General features: G+C 45.7%; 1 protein-coding gene across 12 annotated transcripts in view; it reads right to left on the bottom strand.

Moving 5' to 3' along the window:
* Rnaset2 (ribonuclease T2) overlaps nt 1-12,040 on the bottom strand; it is a 42,119-nt gene that overhangs the window by 28,772 nt on the left and 1,307 nt on the right. For 2 of the 12 annotated variants that reach the window (XM_059272877.1, XM_059272876.1), the window contains exons 2-3: nt 10,207-10,279; nt 8,185-8,283 (exon numbers count right to left, since the gene is read on the bottom strand). The exons of 2 other annotated variants lie outside the window; for them this stretch is intronic. The gene's annotated coding sequence lies outside the window, so the exon portion shown is untranslated. Of the gene's footprint in view, nt 1-8,184; nt 8,284-10,206; nt 11,192-11,775; nt 11,959-12,040 lie in introns of those variants that run through there. 8 more of the 12 variants (XM_059272871.1, XM_059272875.1, XM_059272870.1 and 5 more) reach the window with 8 other exon arrangements.

The following is a 12,040-nucleotide window of genomic DNA, read 5'->3' as shown; positions in this document are numbered from 1 at the left end:
CATCCCACCAGCCCTCTGACTCCTTTTTCAGACACCATGTTAGTTATCTTTCATTGCTGTAGCTCCGAACCTGACAGGATGAAAGAAAGGTATTTATTTGCGCTCACAGTTCTGAAGAGTTCCAAGCCCAGTGTTGTAGGGAAGGCTTGGGGGAGCTGTTTAATTCGTCTGGCAGTGGTACAATATGGAGGCGGCTATCCACACTGTGGCAGACAGGGAAACAGGAAGTAGTAGGAAGTGGCAGCTGATGGTGACCTTCATAGCCCCTGCCTCAGTGGACCTGCTTCAGCCAAGCACGCCTCACTTCATGAAGGTTACTCAGCACCCCTAAGCTGGAAACGAGCCTGTGGGGGGAGCATTTCAGATCTAAACCATAATGGTGTTGATGGGGAAAAAAACATAGAGATTACCTCAAAGGAAATAAGAGACAGTTTATTCTGGAACCAGACATATACAGTCATACCTGGGAACTGGGATTCAAACTACCCCAAATACCATATTCTCATGCAGTAATAGTTTCTTGAAGTTTTCAGTAATACAACAACAACAACAATAAAATCACAAGTCAAAGTACTTTTCAAATCCATTGATATAAACATTAGGCAGGTGGGTCACAGCAAAGCAGGAAATCTCTATTATAGACCTCAAGTTATCTGAGGACATTCTAAACCTTTGGGATTTGCCTGTTTGTCACAAGGATGGAGTGAGGTAAACACAGGGGTGGGCAGTTGACTGCCTATGGGTGGGCTAAAGGTGGCCCAAGATAATTGGGCTTTGGACCAGCATACTCCACAACCACAGAAGTCCCAGCCTGTCAGTCAGTCTTGTCGAATTTCTCCCAAGAAATGCCCCTGCCCCTTCTCACCTCTCCATAGAATCTATAACATATAGGTAACTTCTCTCTCTCTCTCTCTCTCTCTCTCTCTCTCTCTCTCTCTCTCTCTCTCTCTCTCTCTCCCTGGGAACTTCAGTTCATAACACTTAACTTTCTTTATCCACAAATATATGAAGGTTTTGAGTGGTTATATATTTTTTCTAAATGTATTTATTTTATGTACATTAGTGTTTTGCCTGCATGTATGTCTGTATACCATGTGCATGCCTGGAAGACAGCATTAGATATCCTGGGACTAGAGTTATGAATGGTTGTGAGCCACCATGTGGGTGCTGGGAATTGAACTTGGGTCCTCTGCAAGAGCAACAAGTATTCTCAGCTGCTGAGTCAGCACCCCAGCCCAACTTCCTTTATCCACAAATATATGAAAGTTACAGGAGTGGTTATATTTGAAATTCATTGCTGGGGGCTGGAGAGCGCGGCTCGATGGTTAAGAACACTGGCTGCTCTTGCAGAGCGTCCAGGTTTGGTTCCCAGTACCCAGTTCACGACCATCTGTGACACCAGTTCCAAGGATCTGGCGCCCTCTCCTGGCCTCCTCCAGCACTGCACATAGACTGGTAGTTCACATGCCTACCTGAAGGCAAACCCTCACACACGTAAAATAAAAACAAATCTTAAAAGACATAAAATTCATTTAATAAAAAATGACCTTTGAATCCCACAGACACCTTTATTTCCATGCTGGGGAGCCTTCTTAAGTGTTTCATGATAATTTCCTATTCAAGGCCAAGGTTTCTCCTGGTCTCCTTAGAAAATCCTGCTCCTGAGATTTGATTCTTGATTGAATCAGGGGTTCTCAACCTTCCTAACGCTGCGACCCTTTAATACAGTTCCTCATGTTGTGGTAACCCCCCACCATAAAATTATTTTTATAACTGTTATGTATCATAATGTAATGATCTGTGTTTTCCAATGGTCTTAGGTGACCCCTGAGAAAGAGTTGTTCGACCCCCAGGGGTCGAGACCCACTGGTTGAGAACTACTGCCCTAAATTTTAATCATAATTGTATTTGTTATCTCTGCATCTGTTCTTCCTCCAGCTTGTAAATGTATCCACCTTTGCAGTCCATCAGTCTACTGAAACAGTTGCCATCCTACCGCCCATATGTGTGTTTTTACATCTTATTTATTGGTGTGGGGATTGGGGGGGGGGGAATACAAGAGGAGGTCAAAGGTCAACTCTGGGCGACCCGTTCTCTTGTTCCTTTATGTAGTTTCAGGGATTGAATGCAGGTCACTCACTTGCACAGCAAGCCCTGACCAGCCGCCTCACCAGTTCCTACTTTAACATTTCCAGATGTTTACATCCAGGAAAGCCTGCCCCTATCAAGATGCAGAACATTTCCTCTCAGCCCCAAGAGTGCCCCCTGTCCTCAGTTAACTCCTGTCCCATCTCACAGAGCACCAACGCTCTGACTTCCAGCAAATGAGTTTTGCCCATTATTGAAAATTCACAAAAATGAAACCAAAAGTGTGCACATTTTTGTGTGTGGCGTCTCCTGCTCAGCACCGTCTGTGAAATCCACCCATGCCTTACCTGTCTGTTGCTCCTTCCTTTTTATCAATGACTACTATTCCATTGTAAAAATATCACAGTGGTTTATTTCTTCTCTGCATTTGGATAGTTTCCAGGGTTGGCTATAATAAAGTCACTATACACATCCATGTATGACTCTTTTTAAGGCTCTGTTTCTTTCCAGTAAGTATTCAGGAGCATGATAAGGACACAGAAAAAACGTTGCCCAGTGGGATTGTCACAGTATCACAGTGGCTGGACCTACAGTGTCGGATCCAGATGTTCCCCACCTGTGGGGACTGGTTCTATGTGGACTGGTCTGGACTCTGTCACCTCTACGTTCCTACAGGCTGCCTAGAAGGTATTTCCTTAGATGGGCTTATGACACAAACAGGTAGAATTTGAGGTGTTTTAAGCCCCTCATGTATATGGAATTTTGCTGTGGCTGAGGACACCAGGAGACAGGCCTCCCGTGCAGGCACGCTGGCTCTAAGACGCTGTATGCCATCTCTCCAGTCCCCCTTTTCTGATTTTTTGTCAGCCAATGGTGCATTGTCAAGAGAGAGTGGATTTTGCTTTAAGAGTACTGAAGGCCAGTGCCTGCCCGCTTCCCAGAGTTCATCATCTGCAAACTTGACTCCAACCACAGAGCTGTGCCCACAAAGACAAAAGCAGCTGTGGTCTCCTTCCGAGCCCCGTCCTGTGACCCTGGCAGCTCAGGTTTATTTTCTCCACTGTGCAGGTTCACTTCTTGGTTTTTGGTTACACTTCCCTGTAGCTTTGTTTGGAAAGTATGTTGTCATTCTCTCGAGGCCACAGCATGGTGGTGTGTCTAATGTCAAATAGAGTGGCTGTCTATGCTGTGTCCTGTTCTTCTGTGATTCATTTTTTTATTCACCTTCAGTGTGAGGTGCTAGACCCTTGACAGCTCTCTTTAGTAGATCAGTAGATCTTTACAGATACATCACCCGTACAATCCTCCCGTCCCTCTACAGCTAGTACCTGTAGAAACAAAACGAAACAAAACAAAAAACAACAACAACAAAAAACCTGTCCTGACTTGTATGGCAGCCATTTATCTCTTTGTAGTTTTATTATCAAATTGGCATCCTTAAACACTACAATTTCACTGTTTTTTAATGTCTTTTAAGCCTGTTTTAAATTGTAGTTTCCCATACCTCTTCTCCTCACCTTGAGACTTCCTAAAGAGTTCCCTTAGTCAAGGCTTCCTTCCTTGCTTTTCCCCAGTGGAGATTACAATGTGATTTTTCTGCATTTCATATAAATTTTAGCCAGACGAAGACTTAAGGTGCAGGTTTTTGTGATTCAGCTACATCATAGGTGTGAGTCTCTCCATCCTCAAAAGAGCATGTGTCTTGTGTCTCTGTGAACATGTGTATTGTTATGATCTTTGGTGTTTAATGACCACCCCTTGAATGGTTGGGAAATAGTAATAGTTTACTTCTGTGGGTTCCTTTTAAAAAAGACTTTTATTATTGTGTGTGTCTGCACACATGGCTGCAGGTGCCCATGGAGGTTTTATTATTATTGTGTGTGTATGTGTGTCTGCGCACATGGCTGCAGATGCCCATGAAGGTTTTATTATTATTGTGTGTGTACGTGTGTCTGCGCACATGGCTGCAGGTGCCCATGGAGGTTTTATTATTATTGTGTGTGTACGTGTGTCTGCGCACATGGCTGCAGGTGCCCATGGAGGTTTTATTATTATTGTGTGTGTACGTGTGTCTGCGCACATGGCTGCAGATGCCCATGGAGGTTTTATTATTATTGTGTGTGTGTACGTGTGTCTGCGCACATGGCTGCAGGTGCCCATGGAGGTTTTATTATTATTGTGTGTGTACGTGTGTCTGCGCACATGGCTGCAGGTGCCCATGAAGGTTTTATTATTATTGTGTGTGTACGTGTGTCTGCGCACATGGCTGCAGGTGCCCATGGAGGTTTTATTATTATTGTGTGTGTACGTGTGTCTGCGCACATGGCTGCAGGTGCCCATGGAGGTTTTATTATTATTGTGTGTGTACGTGTGTCTGCGCACATGGCTGCAGGTGCCCATGGAGGTTTTATTATTATTGTGTGTGTACGTGTGTCTGCGCACATGGCTGCAGGTGCCCATGGAGGTTTTATTATTATTGTGTGTGTACGTGTGTCTGCGCACATGGCTGCAGGTGCCCATGGAGGTTTTATTATTATTGTGTGTGTACGTGTGTCTGCGCACATGGCTGCAGGTGCCCATGGAGGTTTTATTATTATTGTGTGTGTACGTGTGTCTGCGCACATGGCTGCAGATGCCCATGGAGGTTTTATTATTATTGTGTGTGTGTGTGTCTGCGCACATGGCTGCAGATGCCCATGGAGGTTTTATTATTATTGTGTGTGTGTGTGTGTGTGTGTGTGTGTGTCTGCGCACATGGCTGCAGATGCCCATGGAGGTTTTATTATTATTGTGTGTGTGTGTGTGTGTGTGTGTGTGTGTGTGTGTGTCTGCGCACATGGCTGCAGATGCCCATGGAGGCCAGAGCTATCACAGCCCTCTGGAACTAAGTTACAAGTGGTTGTGTACCACTTAACATGGGTGCTGAAAACCAAACGGGGCTTCTGCAAGAACATGTGCTCTTGACCATAGCTCTTCAGCTCCCTCCGAATACCCCTCCCCTTTCTGAGAATGAGTCCTATTTCATAGCTCAAGATAGCCTAGTCTAGAACTCACCATGTAACCAAGGCTTGCCTCACATTCATAATCCTCCTGCCTCAACCTCATGAGTAACTGAGATTATAGGTATGCATAACCCCCTGGCTTGTCATTATTTGTCCAAAAAATTTCTATGAATTGAAATTTCTCCTGATAATCTATTTGAAGACTCACTAGTATAATTTGAATGAGGAAAGCATAGTAAGTTTCTAAATTCTCTCTCTCTCTCTCCCCCTCTCCCACCCCCCCCACCCCCAACCCCCGTTCAGGGGACTGAACTTAGAATCTGTGCAGTGCTAGGCAGGCACTCTGAGTTACACCCCCAGCTCTCTTTTTACTCTTATTTTGAGGCAGGGCCTTACTAAACTGCCCAGACAGGCCTTGAACCCCTTCTGTCTCCTACACAGGCCTTCATCTTCCAATCCTCCTGCCTCACACTTCTAAGGAACTGGGATCAGACCTGTGACACTGGGTCCAAAATCAATTCTCTTTATTCTCCTTTTTTAAAACAAAGAGTTAATTCATAATATTCTTTTTAAAATTTTGTAACATTTTTGATGGTATGTAGGTGTGTGTGTTTGTGTATAGCATGTACATGTTCATGTTGGGAGGGTGTGGGGTATGGAGGCCAGAGGTCAATGTTGGGTGCTCTTCTCCACCTTATTTTTTTAAGATTGATTTATTTTATTAGTTTATAAGTGTTTTGCCTGTATGTATGTCTGTGTGCCACCTGTATATCCGATGCCTTCAAAGGTCAGAATAGGGTATCACATCACCTGGGACTCAAGTTACAGATGGTTGTGAGCCACCATGTCGCTGTTGGGAATTGAACCTGGGTCCCCTGAAAGAACAGAGTTCTCTTAACACAGATCCAACTCTCCAGCCCCCACTTTTTGAGTCACAGTTTCTTCTTTTTTTTTTTAATTAAGAAAATTTTCCATTCATTTTACACACCAATCAAAGATCCCCTTCTTCCCTCCTCCAGCCCCCCAGCCTTCCCTCCCAATGCATCCCCCACTCTCCCCCACAAGAAGGCAAGGCCTCCCATGGGGAGGCACATCCAGTAGAGGCAAGCAAGTCCAGTGTCTTAGTGCACCTGGAGTTAGCCAGCTGCCTATACTGGCTGACCAAGGAACGTCAAGTGTCTTGTCCCAGACCTCCCTCCATCCCCCCTCCCTCCCTCCCTCCCTCTCTCCCTCCCTCCCCCCTCCCTCCCTCCCTCCCTCCCTCTCTCCCTCCCTCCCTCCCTCCCCCCTCCCTCCCTCCCTCCCTCCCTCTCTCCCCATCAATGCTGGGCACACTGACACCTATGGCTCCTAGCTGTGTGTGGAATCCACATTCAGGTTCTCATGACTGTAAGTGACAGGAGCCATCTCCCCAGCCCCCACCTACAAACACAATTTTTGGGATGAATTTACATAGATTTTTTTTTTATTAAAATGCTACTGGCAGGTGACTGGGGGTCTATGACAGATTTACAGTGTGTGCTTAGCAAAGTCCTCAGTTCTAGCCCCAGAATGAGAACAAAAAAAATCATTAAAAAATTAAAAGTAAATCAAATGATATTAACACCCATTTAATCGGTTTATCTCAGCACTGTGTCTTAGGACCTGGCCAGACTCTGAGCATAAATGTGGAATACACCGAAGTAACGGATTAAAATGGCGGGTAGCGATAATCAGAAGTAGTTTGGAAAACTGTGAGTCTTCAGCCACAGCCATTGCAGCACTGAGAACGTGCCTTCCCAGGCTCGAATGTGCCAGGTATTGCTCCGTTACCATGGTGACAACTTTTGAACCAATCAATTTAGCATAGACATGCACTTAGCAACAAGATAATTAAGTTTATAAAAAGAGCTAGGCAGTGTGAAGTAAAATGCAGAAGTAAATAACAAAACACTCAAAAGCCGTTTCCTGTTGTTCACATTTAAGCACGTCGGGGCTGGAGCTCAGCGATCGAGTGCATATGTGGGAGGCCTTGGGTTCTTCACACAGCACAGAAAAAAAAAATCTAACTTAAGGGCAGGCGTGAACTTCACTGATAACACTGGCTGCACACCTCTGCATTGTAGGAGAGGCGTTTTCCCTCCACCCATGTCAGTGTCTGGCCCAGAGGTTACGGGAAAAGCAGACAAGCACACCCTACGTTCCATGTAGTGCCCAGAGGCACTGTCGGGAGGACATCCTAGGAAAGTGACGGCACTGTTGGACAAAAGCTCCGTCGCAGGGCGGGAAACATGGGCAGCCGCACACAGAGATCTAGTTAGCGGTGGGAGGGGCTGGCGAGTACAGTTTGACCCCTCAGTACCTCCCAGGCTGCATAGTAGGTTACTGGCTTTCCTTCTGCCTGGCAGGGAGAGAAGTGGATCCCTTTGTAAATGCATATCCTGCAGGCAGGCAGGCAGAAGGCAGAGAGCGTTTTAAAAATACATACCTGCTTCTACTAAATTGCCTTCAGCTCAAAATAGTCCTTATGCCAAAGTGGGTCTTGTGGGGGGTGGCATTTGAGGGGATCAGAAGGTGTGGCATACTCCGGTTACCACATCTTTGAACAGGTAGTAAGAACGTAATAAAAAAGCCCTCTTCTTGTTCTGCTGCACACTGCCCCCTGGTGGTGATGGGTATGAACTGGTCTAGGGAAGGCCCACTTGTCTTTCATTCCACATTTCCCTTATTCAGCTTTTATGTGCCCTATTTTATAATAAGTAATAAAATAATGATTTTATTATTATCTAATTTTATCTAATCAAAGTACTGCTGTGGCTGAAAGGTTCTCCACTAAGTTCATGTGTTAAAAGTGAACCCCAAGGTCCTTCAGGAGGAGGCTGGGATGAGAGAGACTCAGGAGGGGCCCCGTGATGGCATTAGTGGCTTTGTGAGAAAAAAGGCCTGGGCTAGCACACTGGCTAGTACACTGCCTGTCAGCGCCTCATGGGAAGCCACACCTTAACAATCTCTTGCCAATCTCCAGAAACCCTGTTCTTTGTAAATTACTCAGTTACAGCCACAGAAGACAAAGTCGGATAACTACATCCCATAATATTGGAAGAGAGAAAGATACCATGGCAAGAGCAGGGGTCCAGATTAGTTCATCTTGGCTGTGTGTGATGGGTAAACCACTTATCTCTCCTAGGTTCCAGATCTTCTCTAGGGCACGAAGCTAGTAAGAAAACAAAAACATGCAATCTGCTCACAGCATCAGAGATTTTCAAATGAAATGCAGCTGTATGCTCAAACAATGAATAATTTTTAATAGTTTATTGTCTCAGTTTCAGACATTGAATGCTATTTACCAATAACAAAACACACATCTCTATGCATACACATATATATGCTGGACTCTGTTCCCAAATGGGAAACAGAGGCACAGAGACTAGGTAACTCGCTGCAGTCAATACAACTCAACAGTATGTTGAAACACATATAACGTGGCCACAAAGCCCACGCTAAACTTTAACCACTATCCACAACCTAGTGGCAAATCTTTGTGCAGATAATGAACTGAGCAATTTCAGTACACTCTGATGAATATTCTAACAGAGGAAGAGTAGAGGCCACCTCTTTCCCCAGCAGGTTGCATCATGCACACAATCTGTAAACATTTATGGAGGCTCACAGGCCACAGAGAACATGGTCCTCCCCAGACCTTTCTACTGAGAAAGTGCTAGTACGCCTGTGTTCAGACTGAAAGACGATCTTGCTTTCAGACACATTCTTGGTAGTAAAGAACAACATATTCTGGTCCGAGAGAATTCAAGTGGGAGCTGAGAAGGCACTTTCCCCTGCTTGATCCTGATTGTTCTTATAGTGACATGAGGCTTTTTCAGTATGTTGAGTTGTTTTAGAGTCAAGTCTTAATGTATTCCAGATTGGTCTCAGATCTGTATGTAACCGAAGATATGATTGATCTCCTATTTCTCCTAATCTCTACCAGATTACAGGAAGGCACCACAAAGCCCAGCCTTACACTGGCTAGTTTTAGTTGTTAACTTGATTGGGCCGTGAGCATCCAGTCTGTGAGGCATTTTAAATTTTGGTAGCCTAAGTAGAGCATAGTGCTTTCTCTAATTGGGTGACGCTTTCTTACCTTAAAATTTGTTTTCTTACATTTGAGGGAAGATTTTATTTTTATTTTTATTTTATGTGTATGGACATTTTGCCTACATGTATGTACATTACATATGTGCAGTACCTGTGGTGGCCAAAAGAGGGCATTGGACCCTCTGGGACTGGTAGTCAGTTGCCATGTGGGTTCTGAAAATAGAACACAGATCCTCTGGGAAAGCAGATAGTACTCTTAACACCAAGCCATCTTTCCAGTGCTTATTTTAATTTTTTGGGGGGGAGCGTTGAGACAGGGTTTCTCTGTGTAGTTTGGGTGCCTGTCCTGGATCTCGCTCTGTAGTCCAGACTGGCCTCGAACTTACAGAGATCCGCCTGGCTCTGCCTCCGGAGTGCTGGGATTAAAGGCGTGTGCCACCACTGCCTGGCTAATTTTAATTTTAATTTTTTTAAAGATTTATTTTTGTCTTTCTGTGTGTGTATCACTCAGTGGGTGTGAGCATACTTTTAGGCACCCAAGTAGGCCAGATCCTTTGAAACTGGAGTTAGAGGCATTTATGAGCTGCCCATTGTGGGTGCTGGGAGCCAAATTTGGGTCCTCTGCAAGAGTAGTACTCACTCTTAATTGCTGAGCCATCTCTCCAACCTCTAAGTTTTTTAAAGGACTTATTCTCGCCCATAAGAGGGTCTTTCCTGCTTCTGGCCTTTACACTGGGGTATGGGGCGGGGGGCCAGGCAGAGGGGTGCTCCAGGCTCAGATTCAAACACCTTCCCAGGGTGTTGAGCCCACTGGCTCAGCGACAGTTTTCCTAGGTCTCCAGCTTCCAACTCACCCTGCAGACCCCAGCACTTGTGCAGGTGTGTGTATGTGTGTGTGTGTGTGTGTGTGTGTGTGTGTGTGTGTGTGTGTACATACACGGGCATCTTGCTACTCCCCTATACAGAGTAGCCTGCCTTTGGGTCCTGACTCTACACTCTGGCTAGTTCCTTCTGTCTGGAGTACCCTTCCTTCCTCACTCACCGGCAAGCCGCCCAGCACAACAGCTGTTCAGCATCACCTCCTTGGGGAAGCCGTCTGGCTTTGGCAGCTCAGCCTGCCAAAACAAAATACCACAGACCTGTGTGTACAACAACAGAAACTGATCTCAGTATTCTGGAGGAAGTTCAAGATGGTCTGTCAGCCTCTTCAGTTCCTACTAAAGCCCTTTTTGTGGATTTCGGTGTTGGGAGAGTTCGGGACATTGGCCCACTGATTATGACTTCACCCAACCTTTACTAGTCTGTGCAGGTCCCATCTTCAAATGTAATCACACTGGATACAGGTTACTTATGGTTTCAGAGTCTTGAGGCCCCCTAGTCTCCTGCCCTCTAGCTGCACTTTCTCCTGTCCTCCCCACAAGGGCTCACTCCAAGGCATCACACTGCTGTAAAGGTTGTTATCCGAGTTCCAGGACTGATGGCTGCCTGGCTGTGGGAAACAGCCACTCCAAGCCACTTAATTTAGAGTGTAGAACTAAGAAGGCACTCGGTTTAAAAGTGCTGATTAAACGCATTTCAACCCTTCCTGCGTATCCAAACCTAGACATCAGCTGATGCCTCAAGTCCTTTGTTCTCCAAACTAGCATGTCATTATCTGCTTCGGACCAGCTCCTCCCTGAGTCCTCCTTCCTTCTGCCAACCACACGGATGTTGCTTTCACTACTCACGGGCCACACAGACAGGGTTCTTCCTTGCCCAGAGCACTCTCCTCTTCATCTTTCCTTAGCTTGAAGTTTGTACACTCCAGGGACACCTCTTAGTTTGTCCAGATCTATTAACCCCATTTTTTTTTTCATGTGCCCAAATTGTAATCAGATGCCAGCATGGAAGTACTCTGTGAAAAGGATCTGTATCAGCTCAGGACCCCAAGAACAAGTCTCAACACAAAGATTTAGTTATCCCAGAGGGACAGAGGACAGAGGTAAGGGGCAAAGACAGGAGATAGATGACAGGGAAGCTGGGAAGGGAAAGAGGGCAGGGTATTTGTCCCAGAGGGACAAAGGAGTGCCTCTGGATAGACAGGCCCATAGGAAGATGGTAGTTTAAAAGGTAAAAGGAAAAAGCCGGTGTTAGGATGAGGTGTTTCATTTTAATTGGGCACGTTAATTAGGTGAGCCAAAGGGGGTTTTGATTTCTGGACTTCAATACTTTGATAGCTGCATGTTAGTAGTCAACCTCAGGAGGAGGAAATGGCCAAGTAAGGGTACAGACCTTGGTGGCTAGCTTTAGGAATGTAATCTAACGGTTTTTAGCAAGGCAGAGGAATTCGAAAGAGCCATGCTCGCCATGCTCAAGCCGGTCAGAGTCCCTTCATTTTGCCCCCTCTTACCCATGTCCTTCTAACCTCTAACTGTTTTCCTTAAGGCCAGTTTTTAAAACTAACCTCTCAATGATTCCTTCCTCGGAAGATGCAGGAAAACAAAACAAAACAACACTCTCCCATAAACTGAAAAGCTACATAGGAGGGGTTTAACTTTATACTTATGTAACTCTGCATTCATAATGCACAGGCCACCTGCATGGTTGGGAATGAATCCAAATTATTACCGACCGGTCCCCGAATCTCTGTGAACTTCCAAGCCAACGCTGTTCAAGCTTCCCATCTACACCGAAGCATGGCCGATTGCTCTTCCAAAAGAACTCACCAGAGCCAAAGGAACCAGAGACAGCACACCCTGCCGCCCGGCAAAACGGACTCATGAGTGTGTGCACGCTCACAGAGACAAAACGCAGAGCACGTACGCGCTGTTCACTCTTAGGTGAAGCGTCCCAGGCAGGCCCCGCCCCGCAGTTTGCCCCGCCCACCAGGAGTCTCC

This window comes from Peromyscus eremicus, chromosome 8b (genome assembly GCF_949786415.1).
Source record: "Peromyscus eremicus chromosome 8b, PerEre_H2_v1, whole genome shotgun sequence".
Lineage (NCBI taxonomy): Eukaryota > Metazoa > Chordata > Mammalia > Rodentia > Cricetidae > Peromyscus > Peromyscus eremicus.
The sequence above is the reverse complement of the archived record's forward strand: the minus strand, read 5'-3'. Positions and strand labels throughout refer to the sequence as shown.